This window comes from Lotus japonicus, chromosome 1 (assembly GCF_012489685.1).
Source record: "Lotus japonicus ecotype B-129 chromosome 1, LjGifu_v1.2".
Lineage (NCBI taxonomy): Eukaryota > Viridiplantae > Streptophyta > Magnoliopsida > Fabales > Fabaceae > Lotus > Lotus japonicus.
Window position 1 is genome coordinate 101,547,380 of NC_080041.1, and position 12,477 is coordinate 101,559,856.

The following is a 12,477-nucleotide window of genomic DNA, read 5'->3' on the forward strand; positions in this document are numbered from 1 at the left end:
CTTCACCTACTGCTAATCTCTATCCTAGAGCTAAGAGACAAACATGGAGCAGTTTCAAGTCTCAACTACACTCACTCAGTTTAAGGGGGCATGTTAGTAATGTAGTCAGTCATACATGGGTTATTGTTAGTTTGTGTAATGTTTCTGTTTTGTAAGACCTACAGCAGAAAGCCTCATCTTTTTATACTACTAAATTACATTGCATTGGTACAATTTTCCTCACCGAAGTAACCACTTAGATATCTGAGGAAATAAACAACGAAACCAGCATAATTTAAGACCTAACAGTAGAAATTGAAAACTCAGCATAAGACAAACATTGACCAAAACCTTAACCACAATGTAACATTACCCATCATATTGCAGGAAAAAAAAAACGTTGTAAAATCATCAGAATGAAAAGATGTCGAGTAAGATGGGACCAACCTCAAAAGGCAAAATGGGCTGATGAAGGAATCACCTGTCACATGCAGAGGACCGTTATTGACTTGTTCAACAGGAATGGTGGATGCCATGGCCACAATCAAACAAGTGGGTCTCGGTGCCATGCCTAGATTGGTAAATATTAATGACACCCATTAAGACCTGATTAACAAAATAAGAAGAATCAAAAGATCCAATTAGAAGAGCATCTTGTATTAGACAAGTGTGTGACGGAAAAATAAAACTCAGGTAAAGGGAGATGGGAATCAGAGGGAAGAAGAGAAACGTACGAGGCAAACGGCCTTTCATTCTTCATTTTGCATATTGTATTTTCATTCTTCATTCTTTTCTCCAAGAAGATGAAAGAAAACGGTTCTGGTCCTTCTCTTTGAATCAACTAGGAACTAGGAACCTACAAGCAGATTTAGATTAGAAGATAGTACTGAACAATGCATGGTCATCTCTTTCAATATCATGACAATTACTTGAAGCTAAGGTCAAACCTGTTGTGTATAAAGTTGAGCCAAAGGCTTCACCTTCTCCTCTCTAAACCACTTGTGCTTCCTTCTCTTAATCTTTCCTTTGATGTTCCACTGTCTTTTGATAAGGTGTTGTGTCTTCTCATAAGGTGGGCCTACTAGTAAGGCGCCTTCGGCCTCAAAATTGATAACATTACCTTTTAAAAATAATAGGAAAAGGTTACTGATTAATTAATTACCAGTACTGAGTGTAAATATTATCTTTTCAATATATAGATTATCATCTTCATAGGACTCTTTCTCCTATTAAGATGATAATTTCTTTTTAAAAATTATAGTTAAAAAACCAGCATAAATTAGATGGGCAAGATTGCCAGAGTATGAAAGCACATGGCAGTGTTGCAAATTGCATATGAAAGAATACAAAGGACAAAAACTCCTAAAGTTTAACAAGTGTAAGAAAGGGACAAGTACTTGAAATAATACCGCAAACTTTAAAACCTCTCACTTCTGATCCAATATCTACCTATGTATCCTGCTACATCAGTGTAAGGTTAATAATTCCAAGAAATAATGAACGAAAGAAATAAAGTATGTTGAAAAGTGAAGAGGCAGCATATATACCTTCAAGAATCCAAATTTCATTCTTTCACCACTGCACCTCATTCAAACATCCCTTTTACTTATCCAACTATTACTCACCTTGGAGTAATTTCTCTTCTCCTGCTAGTACTTATCCATGTACTGCTCCTTTAGTACATAATGGTTCATTTGAATCCTCACCATCTCCTACAACTTCCCATGTTTCAATTCCTTCTCCTTATTCACCTCACCAACTTCTCTTTCTTTTTCTTCCTCACCATGTTTTCCATCTTATTCCACTTTCAAAAATTCTAAAGATGCTCAATTTCATTAGAACAAAATTACTTCTTTCTTAACTTCACCTTCTCAAAAATAATATATTCTATCCAACTAATATTCACCTTAAAGTTATTCCTCTTCTCCTCCAACAGCTCATCCTTGTACTGCTCCTTCAATGTTAATGTTTCATTTGAATCCTCACCATCTCCTACTTTTTCCCATGTTTATCTTTAAACTCCTCATTCACCTTCACCAACTTTTCTTTCTGCTTCTTCCTCCCTAACTAATACATCTTATTCCCCTTTCAAAATCTCCAGAGTTAATCAATTTCAGGAATCCAAATTAACTACTTTCTCAACATCCAGTACATAAAAAATAAAATATTAACAATTAATTTTCACCTTGAAGATATTACCCTACTCCTCCCACTGCTCATCTTTTTAATGCTCCATCAATTCCTAATGGTTCCCTTGAATCCTAACCATCTCCAACTTTTTCCCAAGCTTCACTTCCTTCTCTTAATTCACCTTCACCAACTTCTCTTTCTTCTTCTCCATCGCCCCATCTATTTCATCTCTTATACCACTTTCAAAATATCAACAGATGATAAATTTGATGAGTCAAAATTTCCTTCTTTGACCACTTCACCTCATTCAAACATCCCGCTTTCTTATCAAACTATCACTCACCTTAGGTGATTTCTCTTATCCTGCTACTACTTATCCATGTACTGCACCTTCAGTACATAATGGTTCATTTGAATACACACCATGTCCAACTCCTAACCCATGTTTCAATTCCTTCTCCTCATTCACCTCACCAACTTCTCATTCTTCTTCTTCCTCTCTAGGTAATCCATCATATTCCACTTTTAAAAATTCTAAAGATGCTCAATTTCATTAGTCTAAAATTTCTTCTTTCTCTCCATAACCTCCTCCAAAAATAATATCTTCTCTCCAACTAATATTTACCTTGAAGATATTCCTCCTCGTCTTACAACTCAACCTTACTTAAATCCTCTCATATCCTACTTCTTCCTCTCTATGTTTCACTTTCATCTCCTCATTCACCTTCACCAACTTCCCTTCTTCTTCCTCCCTAACTAATCCATCTTATTCCACTTTCAAATTCTCTACAGGTATTCTTTTTCAGCAATCCAAATTAACTACTTTCTCCACTTCACGTCCTTAAAAAATAACTTCTTACCAATTATTATTAACCTTCAAGATATTCCTCTCACCCTCCCACTGCTCATCTTTTTAGTGCTCCCTCAATTTATAATGGTTCACTTGAATGCACACCATCCCTAACTTTTTCCCAAGTTTCACTTCTTTCTCTTCATTCACCTTCACCAGCTTCTCTTTCTCTTTCTCCATCCCCATCTAATCCATCTCTTATACCACTTTCTAAAACCGTAGAGAAGTTATATTCCAAGAGTCCAAATTTCCTTCATTCACCACTTCACCTCCTTCAAACATCCATTTTTCTTATCTAACTATTACTCACCTTGAAGTTATTTCTCATCTCCTGCTAGTACTTATCCATGTACTTCTCCTTCAATACATTATTGTTCAATTGAATCCTTTCCATCTCCTACCCTTTTCCATATTTCACTTCATTCTCCTCATTCACCTCACGAACTTCTCTTTCATCTTCTTCCTCTACATGCAATAATCTTATTCCACATTCCCAAATTTTAAAGATGCTCAATTTCATTAGTCCAAAGTTTCTCCTATCTCCACTTCTCCTTCAATACATTATTGTTCAATTGAATCCTTACCATCTCCTACCCTTTTCCATATTTCACTTCATTCTCCTCGTTCACCTCACGAACTTCTCTTTCATCTTCTTCCTCTACATGCAATAATCTTATTCCACATTCCCAAATTTTAAAGATGCTCAATTTCATTAGTGCAAAATTTCTCCTATCTCCACTTCACTTCCTCCAAAATTAATATCTTCTATCCAACGAATTTCACCTTGAAGTTATTACTTTTCTCCTCCTAAAGCTCATCCTTGTACTGCTCCTTCAATTCTTAATATTTCACTTGAATCCTCACCATCTCCAACTTTTTCCCATGGTTCACTTCCTTCTCTTCATTCACTTTACCAACTTCTCTATCTTCTTCTCCATCACCATCTATTGTACCACTTTCTAAATCTGTAGAGATGTTAAATGTCATGATTCCAAATTTCATCCTTTCACCACTTCACCTCCTTCAAACATCCTTTTTTTTATCCAACTATTACTCATCTTGGAGTTATATCTCTTCGCCTGCTAGTACAAATCCATGTACTGCTCATTCAATATATAAGGTTTATTTATATCCTTGCCTCCTTCTTCCACTCTATGGATATTCACTTACATGAGTCCTAATTTACATCTTGCACTACTTCACCTCCTTTAAAAATTTCTTCTTCTTAAACAACTATTACTCACCTATGAGTGATTCCTCTTCTCCACCTACGGCTCATCTCTATCCTAGAGCTAAGAGACAAACATGGAGTTGTTTCAAGTCTCAACTACAGTCACTCAGTCTAGGGGGCATGTTAGTAATATAGTCATACATGGGTTATTGTTAGTTTGTGTAATGTTTCTGTTTTGTAAGACCTGCAGCAGAAAGCCTCATCTTTTAATACTACTAAATTACATTGCATTGGTACAATTTTCCTCACAGAAGTAACCACATAGATATCTGAGGAAATAAATCTGTATTTTCTACTTTAGAATAAACAAGGAAACCAGCACCTTTTAAGACCTAACAGTAGAACTTGAAAACTAAGCATAAGACAAACATTGACCAAAACCTTAACCATAATGTAACATTACCTATAATATTCCATCTCCTACTCTTTCCCATTTTTCAATGTCTTCTACTCATTCATCTGACCAACTACTATTTCATCTTCTTCCTCTCCATGTAACCCATCTTATTCGACTTTACAAAATTCTATAGATGCCCAATTACATTATTCCAGAATTTCTTCTTTCCCCACTTCACCTCCTGCAAAAATAATATCTTCTATCCAACTAATATTCACCTTGAAGTTATTCCTCTTCTCCTCTTACAGCTCATCCTTATACTGCTCCTTCAATAAATGTTTCAATTAAATCCTCACCATCTCCAACTTCTTCCCATGTTTCAATTTCATCTCCTCATTCACCTTCACCAATTCCTTTTTCTACTTCTTCCTCCCTAACTAATCCATCTTATTCCACTTTCAAATTCTCTAGAGATATTTTATCTCAGTAATCCAAATTAACTACTTTCTCCACTTCACGTCCTTAAAAAAACAACTTCTTATCCAATTATTATTCACCTTCAACATATTCCTCTAATCCTTCTATTGCTCATCTTTTTACTGCTCCCTCAGTTCAAAATGGTTCACTTCAATCCTCACCATCTCTAACTTTTTCCCATGTTTCTCTTCTTCCACCACGTCATCTCATTCAAACATCCATTTTTCTTATCCAACTATTACTCACCTTGGAGTTATTTCTCTTTTCCTGCTACTACATATCCATGTACTGCTCCTTCAATACATAATTAGTCTTTTGAATCCTTACCAGCTCCTACTCTTTCCCTTGTTTCAATTCCTTCTCACCTCACCAAGTTCTCTTTCATGTTCTTCCTCTACATGTATATTTTAAAGATGCTCAATTTCAATTGTCCAAAATTTCTTCAATCTCCACTTCACCTCCTTCAAAACTAATTTCTTCTATCCAACTAATATTCACCTTTAAGTTATTCCTCTTCTCCTCCTACAGTTCATCCTTATATTGTTCCTTCAATTCTTAATGTTTCACTTGAATCCTCACCATCTCCTACTTCTTCCTTTGTTTCACTTTCATCTCCTCATTCACCTAGGACAATTTATCTTTCTTCTTCTTCTTCCCTAACTAATTCATCTTAATCCTCTTTCAAATTCCCTAAAGATAATAAATTTCAGTAATCCAAATTTACTACTTTCTCCACTTCATATCCTTACAAAATAACTTCTTTACCAATTATTATTCACTTTGAAGATATTCCTCTAATCCTCCCACTGCTCATCTTTTTACTGCTCCTTCAATTCATAATGGTTCCCTAGAATCCTCACCTTCTCCAACTTGTTCCCCAGTTTCATTTCCTTCACTTCATTCACCTTCACCAACTTCTCTTTCTTCTTCTCCATCTCCATCTATTCCATCTCTTATACCGCTTTCTAAATATCTAGAGATGTTAAATGTACTCCAAATTTCTTTCTTTCACCACTTCACCATCTTCAAAAATCCCTTTTTCTTATCCGACTATTACTCACCTTGGAGTTATTTGTCTTCTCCTGCAACTACTTATCAATGTACTATTCCCTCTATAAGTGTATACAGTATTGTATAGTTATGAAAATATCGGGTTATTCATGTGTGAGCTGGGCCAGCTGGAATGTGTATATAGTATAGTTTAGATATGAAAATATCCGGTTAGTCATGTGTGAGCTATGCCAGCTGGAATGCAAGCTGGACACTAATGGTTAGGGGCTGTTAGCAATAATTAGGTTCTGTTACTTTCTATCAGAATAATTAACTTGCTCTGTATGCTACCATTTTTCTATATAAGTAGGATTTCACTCTCTTGTAAATACCAAAAATTATGATAACACTTTGAGTTAAAAACTCTCTCTCTCTCTCTCTCTCTCTCTCTCTCTCTCTCTCTCTCTCTCTTTTCCATTTCTCTATTTCTTCTATCACGTTCAATACATAATGGTTCAGTTGAATTCTCACCATCTCCTACTCCTTCCCATTTTCAATTCCTTCTCAATATTCACCACACTAACTCCTCTCTTTCTTCTTTTTCCTCTCCATGTAATCTGTCTTTTTCCACTTTCTAAAATTCAAAAGATGCTCAATTTCATTAGTCCAAAATTTCTCCTTACCATCTCCTACTATTTCCCATGTTTCACATTCATCTCCTCATTCACCTTCACCAATTCTCTCTCTTCATCTTCCACCCTATCTAATCCATCATATTCCACAATCAAATTCTCGAAAGATATTATTTTTCAGAAATCCAAAAACTATGTTCTCCACTTCACGTCCTTAAAAATAACTTCTTAACCAATTATTATTCACCTTCAAGATATTACTCTAACCCTCCTGTTGCTCATCTTTTTACCACTCCCTCAATTCATAATGGTTCACTTGAATCCACACCATCTCTAACTTTTTCCCAAGTTTCACTTCCTTTTCTTCAATCACCTTCACCAGATTGTCCTTCTTCTTCTCCATCCCCATCTAATCCATCTCGTCTACAACTTTCTAAATTTGAAGAGAAGTTAAATTCCTAGAGTCCAAATATCCTTCTTTTACCACTTCACATCATTCAAACATCCTTTTTTCTTATCCAACTATTACTCACCTTGGAGTTATTTCTCTTCTCCTGCTTGTACTTATCCATGTACTGCTCCTTCAATACATTATGGTTCACTTGAATCCTCACCATCTCAATCCTTTCTCATATTTCAATTCATTCTCCTCATTCATGTCTTCAACTTCTCTTTCATCTTCTTCATCTACATGTAATCCATCTTATTCCACATTCCAAAATTTTAAAAATGCTCAATTTCATTAGTCAAAAATTTCTTCTATCTCCACTTCACCTCCTTCAAAATTAATATCTTCAATCCAACAAAAATTCACCTTGAAGTTTTTCCTTTTCTCCTCCTACAGCTCATCCTTATACTGCACCTTCAATTCTTCATGTTTTCCTCCTTTCCCCCTTCATCACATTCAAACACCACTTTCTACTTATCCATGTACTACTCCTTCAATACATTATGGTTGATTTGAATCCTCACAATCTCCTACTCATTCCCATGTTTCACTTCTTTCTCTTCATTCACCTTCACCGGCTTCTCTTTCTCTTTCTCCATCCCAATAATCCATCTCTTCAACCACTTTCTAAATCTGTAGAGAAGTTAAATTCCACGAGTCCAAATTTTCGTCTTACACCACCTCACCTCCTTCAAACATCCTTTTTACTTAGCCAACTATTACTCACCTTGGAGTTATTTCTCTTCTCCTCCTAGTACTTATCCATGTACTGCTCCTTCTATACATTATGGTTCATTTGAATCATCACCATCTCCTACTCTTTCCCATGTTTCACTTACTTCTTCTCATTCACCTCACCAACTTCTCTTTCATCTTCTTCCTATCCAAGTAATCCATCTTATTCCACTTTCCCAATTTTAAAGTTGCTCAATTTCATTAGTCTAAAATTCCATCTATCTCCACTTCACCTCCTTCAAAATTAATATCTACTATCCAACTAATATTCAACTTGAAAATATTCTTCTTCACCTCTTACAGTTCATCCCTATACTGCTCCTTCAATTCTTAAATGTTTCAATTAAATCCTCACAATCTCCTACTTCTTCCAATGTTTCACTTTCATCTCCTCATTCACCTTCACCAATTTCTTTTTCTACTTCTTCCTCCCTAACAAATCCATATTATTCCACTTTCAAATTCTCTACAGATATTCTTCTTCAGCAATCCAAATTAACTACTTTCTCCACTTCACGTCCTTAAAAAATAACTACTTAAACAATTAATATTCACTTTCAATATTTTCCTCTAACCGTCCTACTGCTCATCTTTTTACTGCCCTCCCAATTCTTAATGGTTCACTTCAATCCTCACCATCTCTAACTTTTTCCCATGTTTCACTTCCTTCTCTTCATTCATCTTTACCAGCTTCTCTTTCTTCTTCTCCATCCCCATCTATTTCATCCCTTATACCACTATCTAAATCTATAGAGAAGTTAAATTCCAAGAGTCCACATTTTCTTCTTTCACCACTTCACCACATTCAAACATCCATTTTTCTTATCCAACTATTACTCACCTTGGAGTTATTTCTCTTTTCCTGCTACTACGTATCCATGTACTGCTCCTTCAATACATTATGGTTCATTTGAATCCTCACCATCTCCTACTCTTTCCCATGTTTCACTTCCAACTCCTCATTCACCTCACCATCTTCTCTTTCATCTTGTTGCTTTCCATGTAATCCATATTATTCCACTTTCCCAAATTTTAAAGATGCTTAATTTCATTAATCCAAAATTTCTTCTATCTCCACTTCACCTCCTTCAAAATTAATATCTTCCATCCAACTAATATTCACCTTGAAGTTATTCCTTTTCTCCTCCTACAGCTCATCCTTATACTGCTCCTTCAATTCTTAATGTTTCAATTGAATACTCACCATCTCCTACTATTTCCTATGTTTCACTTTCATCTCCCCATTCACCTTCACCAACTTCTCTTTCTTCTTCTTCCTCCCTAACTAATCCATCTTAATCCACTTTCAAAGTCTCTACAGATATTCTTTTTCAGAAATCCAAATTAACTACTTTCTCCACTTCACGTCCTTAAAAAACAAACTTCTTTACCAATTATTATTCACCTTCAAGATATTCCACTAACCCTTCCACTGTTCATCTTTTTACTGCTCCCACAATTCATAATGGTTCACTTGAATCCACGCTATCTCTAACTTTTTCCCAAGTTTCACTTCCTTCTCTTCATTTACGTTCACCAGCTTCTCTTTCTTTTTCTCCATCCCCATCTAATCCATCTCGTCTACCACTTCCTAAATTTGTAGAGAAGTTCACTTCAAAGAGTCCAAATTTCCTTCTTTCACGACTTCACCTCATTCAAACATCTCTTTTTCTTATCCAACTATTACTCACCTTCGAGTTATTTCTCTTCTCCTGCTAGTACTTATCCATGTACTGCTCCTACAATACATTATGGTTCATTTGAATCCTCACCATCGCCCACTCTTTCCCATCTTTCACTTCTTTCTCCTCATTCACCTCACCAACTTCTCTTTCATCTTCTTCCTTTCCATTAACTCCATCTTATTCCACCTTTTAAATATTTAAAGATGTTCAATTTCATTGGTCCAAAATTTCTTCTATCTCCACTTCACCTCCTTCAAAATTAATTTCTTCTATCCAACTAATATTCGCCTTGAGGTTGTTCCTTTTCTCCTCCTTCACAGCACATCCTTATACTGTTCCTTCAATTCTTAATGTTTCACTTGAATCTTCACAATCACCTACTGTATCCTATGTTTAACTTTCATCTCCTCATTCACCTTCACCGACTTCTCTTTCTTCTTCCTCCTTAACTAATCCATCTTATTCCATTTTCAAATTCTCGATAGATATTCCTCTTCAGCAATCCAAATTAACTACTTTCTCCACTTCACGTCCTTAAAAAATAACTACTTTACCAATTATTTTTCACTTTCATGATATTCCTCTAACCCTCCTACTGCTCATCTTTTAACTGCTCCTTCAATTCATAATAGTTCACTTGAATCCACACCATCTCTAACTTTTTCCCAAGTTTCACTTCCTTCTCTTCATTTACGTTCACCAGCTTCTCTTTCTATTTCTCCATCCCCATCTAATCCATCTCGTCTACCACTTCCTAAATTTGTAGAGAAGTTCAATTCAAAGAGTCCAAATTTCCTTCTTTCACCACTTCACCTCATTCAAACATCTCTTTTTCTTATCCAACTATTACTCACCTTGGAGTTATTTCTCTTATCCTGCTAGTACTTATCCATGTACTGCTCCTTCAATACATTATTGTTCATTTGAATCCTCACCATCTCCTACTCTTTCCCATTTTTAACTTCCTTCTCCTCATTCACCTCACCATCTTCTCTCTCATCTTCTTCCTCTCCTTGTAATCCATCTTATTCCACTTTCCCAAATTTTAAAGATGCTTAATTTCATTAGTCCTAAATTTCTTCTATCTCCACTTCACCTCCTTCAAAATTAATATCTTCTATCCAACTAATATTCACCTTGAAGTTATTCCTTTTCTCCTCCTACAGCTCATCCTTATACTACTCCTTCAAGTCTTAATGTTTCACTTGAATCCTTACCATCTCCAACTTTTTCCCATGGTTCACTTCCTTCTCCTCTAGAGATGTTAGATTTCATGATTCCAAATTTCCTCCTTTCACCACTTCATCTCCTTCAAACATCCCTTTTTTTTATCCAACCATTACTCAACTTGGAGTTATTTCTCTTCTCCTGCTAGTACAAATCCATGTACTGCCCGTTCAATACATAAGGTTTATTTAAATCATCGCCTCCTTCTTCTTCCTCTCTATGGATATTCACTTACATGAGTCCTAATTTAAGTCATTCACTAGTCACTACTTCACCTCCTTCAAAAACTTCTTCTTCTTATTCAACTATTACACACCTATGAGTGATTCCTCTTCTCCACTTACTGCTCATCTCTATCCTAGAGCTAAGAGACAAACATGGAGCAGTTTCATGTCTCAACTACACTCACTCAGTTTAAGGGGGCATGTTAGTAATATAGTCATACATGGGTTATTGTTAGTTTGTGTAATGTTTCTGTTTTGTAAGACCTGCAGCAGAAAGCCTCATCTTTTGATACTACTAAATTACATTGCATTGGTCCAATTTTCCTCGCCGAAGTAACCACTTAGATATCTGAGGAAATAAATCTGTATTTTCTACTCTAAAATAAACAAAGAAACCAGCATATTTTAAGACCTAACAGTAGAAATTGAAAACTAAGCATAAGACAAACATTGACCAAAACTTTAACCATAATGTAACATTACCCATCATATTTCAGGAAAAACAAGCATTGTTGTATATTCATCAGAATGAAAAGAAGTCGAGTTAAATGAGACCAACCTCAAAAGGCAAAATGGGCTGATGAAGGAATCACCTGTCACATTCAGAGGACCGTTATTGACTTGTTCAACAGGAATGGTGGAGGCCATGGCCACAATCAAACAAGTGGGTCTCGGTGCCATGCCTAGATTGGTAAAAATCAATGACACCCATTAAGACCTGATTAACAAAATAAGAAGAATCAAAAGATCCAATTAGAAGAGTATTTTGTATTAGACAAGTGTGTGACAGAAAAATAAAACTCAGAGGTAAAGGGAGATGGGAAACAGAGTGAAGAAGAGTGACGTACGAGGCAAACGGCCTTTCATTCTTCATTTTGCATATTGTATTTTCATTCTTCATTCTTTTCTCCAACTAGGAACAAGGAACCTACAAGCAGATTTAGATTAGAAGATAGTAATGAACAATGCATGGTCTTCTCCTTTCAAGATGATACCAAGAAAGAAAGAAGTTGGAGAATCGAAGATTGAAGATACCTGGGGAGACAGCGAGTGAGCGAAAGAGGAAACAAGCAGAGTGAACCCTAGTGATAGGGCTTGCTTCACCAGCATTAGCCTCTGAGTCTGACGCTGTTGTTCAGAAGAGGGTTTGGGTGAGATTGGAGTTGAGTTTGGTTGAGTGTAGTGAAACGAAGAAAGAATTAATTAATGTTGAAAAGTGAAGTCAAGAGGCATAGAAGGAACGGTGTCTTTAGTTTATTGTATCAAACAAGATACATCAAGATTTTATATTAATTTAACTCAAACCTAATAGTAACTTGATATGGCGGCGCCGACTATGGCCAACATGGACAAATTTTGATTCTTCTCAATTTCTCTCCATAGGGATCAGAGACCCTGTCTACTTGTGATTGGTGCCTCTGAAATCTTGTTTTGGTTTTTTCTCTTCTCGCGTTGGTTCGTGAATTTTTCTGCTGGAGTTTTTTTCCTGCAACCTTATGAGGAACATGGCCGGAATGGCATACGAAAACTTG

At 35.9% G+C, this 12,477-nt stretch overlaps 1 long non-coding RNA gene across 1 annotated transcript; it reads right to left on the minus strand.

Annotated features, from left to right (window-relative positions):
* Positions 1 to 1,116: 1,116 nt before the first annotated feature.
* Positions 1,117 to 12,141, minus strand: LOC130728484 (uncharacterized). The gene is made up of 3 exons (XR_009015684.1): positions 11,981 to 12,141; positions 11,794 to 11,873; positions 1,117 to 11,663 (listed from the first exon to the last, which is right to left on the minus strand). It is a non-coding gene; the product is annotated as an uncharacterized LOC130728484 (long non-coding RNA).
* Positions 12,142 to 12,477: the final 336 nt, after the last annotated feature.